Source organism: Haematobia irritans, chromosome 3 (assembly GCF_050003625.1).
Source record: "Haematobia irritans isolate KBUSLIRL chromosome 3, ASM5000362v1, whole genome shotgun sequence".
NCBI lineage: Eukaryota > Metazoa > Arthropoda > Insecta > Diptera > Muscidae > Haematobia > Haematobia irritans.
The window spans coordinates 214,638,539-214,644,121 of record NC_134399.1 but is presented as its reverse complement, the minus strand read 5'-3'; positions in this window follow the sequence as shown (position 1 = coordinate 214,644,121).

Here is a 5,583-nt window from a genome sequence, read left to right as displayed (position 1 = left end):
TACACGCATATTTTTGTTTTTTTTTTAGAAGTATATATATTTTTTTGTTTTTTAGGAAGGTGTACATAAATAATTTATTTTATTATATTTACAATATATATTTTTTTGTTTTTAGTTTTCATACAAGATATATATAAATACATTTGGTATTAACTAGTATCAATTTTATTATTAACTCTGTCATGCAATATAGATTAGGATTTGTTTTCGTTTTGTTTTTTTTTCTTTTGCTAAACAATATCATTTAACATATTTACCAACTTACATTCACATAATTTATCTAAAATGCGATTTAATCAAAATATAAAACATTCCAATATCTATAACTATTATAGTAGTAAGAAGTATATAAATATTTTAAATTCTTTAGAACATTTTCACAATAAGCTCCGAACTTTTTAAAGTAGCTGGCTCAGGGCTCCGTATGTGCTGTCCAGACTATAAGTTTTTCCGTACGATAATGCTCGTGTCCAACTATGCGAGACATATCTCAGATATTGGACACACTATAATTTATGTTTTTTTTCACAATGGACTGAATAGTCTAAGTGAGCCTGAATCTTAATCGGGCTGCCACTTTAACCTAACACATTTATCGATGTTTTTGTTATCGCCGTCTATGCGTAGCGTTTGGCCATACAATAATACTAAGTTCGCACTATACACGAAATCCCGCTATTTATAACCAAATCTCAATGCTCGTGTCCAACTATGCGAGACATATCTCAGAGATTGGACACACTATAAGTTATGTTCGAAGACATAATCGATACTGCAGCTTGGTAATGTGATCGATAACACATTTATCGATGTTTTTGTTATCGCCGTGTATGCGTAGCGTTTGGCCATACAAAATATCAATCGCAATTCGTTGATGACTACATAATCGGTAAATGTGTTATCGATGCAGCAGTATCGATTATGCCTTCGGACTTAACTTTTAATGTGGCCAATATATGGGATATGTTCGACACGACCACTGTCGTCCGGATAAATTTATAGTCCTCAAGGCGCATTAGAGCCTGTTCCATGGTACACTTATAAGGTAGAATCAGTAAAACAAAACAAAAATGCTCTTGTTTGTATGTGTGCTTGGATGTAATTCCTTCTGTCAAATTCTGTTGCTCTTAATGGTCGCATAGACCAAGAAAATGTATAGACGTCTTTTGACAATTCACAATGATTTTGTTTATTTGCAGTGCGCAGTCATCGCACTCAATTGAGTAGTCAAGTGACTCAATTTCTTTATGAAAAACGAGAATTGCCGTACAAATCAGTCAATTTGCATTACAAACAAGATGTGGATATATAGAATTTTATAAGCTTTTACAATATTTGGTGTTTCATCAAAAGAACAAAGGAAAGAAGAAAAGACGGAGTACTCGTTTATCCGTGACATCTCCAAAAATATGCAACACTGTCATCAGATGTTTAAAAGCAATCACAGAAAATAAGTGAATTCTTGCATTTTTATGTATGAAATGCTCCAATTAGTAATAAATATTTACTTCTGCGATTATTTATGACACTCCACCGCTTCAAATTTCATGTTTTTCGATAAAGTAGTCACAATAAGTTGCTATTGTGAATCGAAGATGCGTCACTTCATCAAAATACAATCTGGCAACATTGGTGCGACTTGCACCAGAGAGAATAAAAATACAAGAGGAGGAAACTGTGAAGCGAAACTGCGTCAGTAGGTGGCAGTAATGAGGAAAATTTCTCTAATATCATGCAGTATTTGTCGGCGCTTCTCTCAAATATCATACAGTTTGCGTTGGCGTCACCCAGTTCAGTTCTCTGCCGGCTTTACGAAACGTAAGGAAAATAGGATTTAGAACCTACTTTGTAATAACAAATGTTCTTTTATATAAATCTTTTCATTCTATTAAATTTTTTGGCAGACAATTTGAAATTATAACTGCCGATGCCTTTATAAAGAATTTATCAAAACAGCGCTTCGACCGCAACGTCGGCAATACCAAAGCTGCAGGCATTGTGCGACATCTATACGGTTGACATTTGTTGTTTTTGTAGAAGAGTGCTTTTCGTTCTCTTGTCTTTTTATTCTCTCTGGTGGAAATCACGTCGGTGTTGCCATATTGCATTTTGATAAAGTGACGTTTACTCGATTCACAATAACAATTTATTGTGATTAAATGTATGAAGTGTCATAAATAAGCACAGCAATAAATATTTATTACTATTTGAGCACTCCATACATTAAAAATATAATGTATGGAGTGCATTGTAATTCATTCAGTAACAAAAACATTGTTTTATTTCTTTATATGACATTGAATCATGCCAAACACTCGCATCGCACTTTGGTTCTCAAAGCACCAGGTCTATAAATTAACCCTTTGAGGTGGTCTCATTTTAACAATATAACTGATGTGGGGTCCAGTAGATATCATGTCTAAACTGATATCCTATGTTAACATTTCTGATCAAAAAGTTTTTGACCATATTTTCCATAAAAACATATGGTTATTAAGCAAACAAATCTAACACATTTTAAATAAAAAGCTAAGGTACTCAGAGCGGAGATCGATGCTTCGTACTTTAGGAAGACACGCATGACAGACGTAGTAGTCTGTCAGACTACTACGTCTGCTACATAGGGTTAATATGTTGCACAATATTAACCCTCCGGTAAGGTCCCTGAGGACATTTAGGAAATTTTTTCATGCATAAATCTGTATTTTATATAATCTATATGATGATTTATTTAGAGCACCATATTCGAAATTTTTGAATATTTACCAAATTATAATACACATATAAATTTTTTGCTAACATACCATAGGAATGTTTTATTTACATTTCTAATATAATTGGTTTTTATTCGGATAATTTTTGTTGTTGGTAATACTGATTTCTTATATTTTTATTTAAAAATTAAAAATTTTGAATTGATATCATGAGTCCATGGTAAGAACAATCGAAATTTATATAGTTTTATCAATATTACATATTGATAAATAGATATATAAATTTACATTATACTTTCAAAATCCACTTTGACTAGTTTTCAACTGTTAGAGGTCTTTTACACGATGCAATTTCTTCGTGCAATAATTGCATGCAACTCTTGTTTGTAGGCAAACGGTGTAGAGAAGCAAAGGGGGTAGAAAAAATTTCACGTTTTCCGTTCCTTTTGCAATTTTTTGACATTTCTCTTCACTGTCGTTTGTACGCTTGTTCATTTGCTTTATTTGTATTCTGCTTTCAACGTATTTAGGTGTTTTAAAAATATGAAAACATACGTGTTGTGGTGATTCAATGATTTTTTCGTTATTATCTTTAATTTTTATTTTTGCAATTGCTCAAACAATTTTTTAACTATGTATTTTATTGTTACGAATTACCAATTAAAGAAAATTGAGCGAATAAACGTCAAAAAATTTCAAGCGTATTGCATGCAAAATTGCACCGTACAAAAAATTGCACGCAACCAACTGCATCGTCTAAAACCCCTCTTATTTGCCTTATAAAAGCAGATTTAAAATCTCGAAATTTGTACCACAAACATTTTCTTAAATCCACGTAAACAAGTGTTAGCCTACCGTCTATCACCATGGCGGTAGGCGGTTATATTTTTACACACTATGTGCGTAAAAATATAACCAGAGTGATAGGCGGTAAACGAAACATTTTTGCCGCGACGACAAATACAATAAGCTTGCCGGCAAAAAAATCCTCTTTTCAGCATAATTTTTCAATATTTAATAAAGGGATTGAATAAAATCATATATTTTTTTTTGAGTTATTCGAAGATAAAGGAACGTCCATGTGAACAGGCAACAATAATGACTAGTGGTGAGTTCATAAATTTGATAAGCGATGGCAACTCTATACCATTTTCCGCCAAGGAATTAGAATAGATTTTAATTTGGTGACACGCCGCTAGCCGTCACGGTATTCCGTCGCGGATTTTGGGTTTCCCAATGAAGTTATTTAGAGGCGAGTTCGATGAACAATTTATTTCACGTTCGGGACCGGTCATGTCTATATGGACAAATCCGCTTCAATTGAGGCATTAGAAAACAACATTAGGGATGTTTTCTTTTATCACTGGATGCAACATTTGTATGGGCTATCCAGAACATCTCATGGTCTATCCAGAACATCTCATGAACACAAATGTCAACCGTTTAAATGTCGCATATTACCTGCAGCTTTGGTATTACCGACATCGCGATCAAAGCGCTGCTTTGATAAATTATTTATAAAGGCATCGGTAGTTATAATTTCAAATTGTCTGACAAAAAATTTAATGGAATGAAAACATGTATAAAAAAGAACATTTGTTACTACAAAGTAGGTTTTAAATCATATTTTCCTTATGATTCGTGAAGCCGGCAGAGAACCGACGCAAACTGTATGATATTTGAAGAAGCGCCGACAAAAACTGCATGGTATTAGAGAAATGGGAGCCACCGTGGTGCAATGGTTAGCATGCCCGCCTTGCATACACAAGGTCGTGGGTTCGATTCCTGCTTCGACCCAACACCAAAAAGTTTTTCAGCGGTGGATTATCCCACCTCAGTAATGCTGGTGGGGGTTTCAAAGCTTCTCTAAATGGTTTCACTGCAATGTGGAACGCCGTTCGGACTCGGCTATAAAAAGGAGGTCCCTTGTCATTGAGCTTAACATGGAATCGGGCAGCACTCAGTGTTAAGAGAGGAGTCCACCAATGTGGTATCACAATGAACTGAATAGTCTAAGTGAGCGTGATACATTGGTATGCCACCTAACCTAATCTAACTTTACCTAGAGAAATTTTACTCATGACTGCCACCTACTGACGCAGTATCGCTTCACAGTTGCATTTTGATAAAGCGACGCTTTTTTACATTCACAATAGCAATTTATTGTGACTAATTTATCGAATAACATGAAATTCAAAGCGGTGATAAATAATAGAGCATTGCATCGGTCATATATTTTTGTGATCGAGAACATCTCGAAGCCCAACAAGTAAGGTAGAGATTTATAGTCGTTCCCGTTTGGACCGATTTTTGTACGTTCGAATACAACCATAACTCGTTCTCGTTTGTGTTGTATGAAACGGTCAATCAAACAACTTCAGTCTTCGGGATCAAACACAACGAGACAAATTGTTTTCGAAAACAGAGTGAAGGAATCGAGGAATTCGATTCTTTTTTGCCCTCATATAGTAACAACAACTTTTATATGTATTGTACATTTATTTAGTTGTACGTTGCCCCAAAGACGTTTGTGTTCTGCGTTCCTATGTAAAGGGCACAAAAAATATTGCTCTAGTTGTTAAGAGAAACATTTTGGACAAAAATGGGTTTGATGATATTTTGGGCAATATACTAAGAATTCTTTAGAGATGCATTTCACTTTCAAAAGTAAGTTTTTCGTATTTAATTCTGAGAACAAAATTTAAAATAAACTGGAAAATGCATCGTCTATGCTATGCATAAATGACATTCGTATTTAAAGGCAATAAAATATTTGTCTTGCCAAATTATTTCTTTAGGTAAAAAAAAATAAAACAAACATTAATTTACTTTGCTTGTTACATTCAAAATCATAAAAAAAAATTAAAAA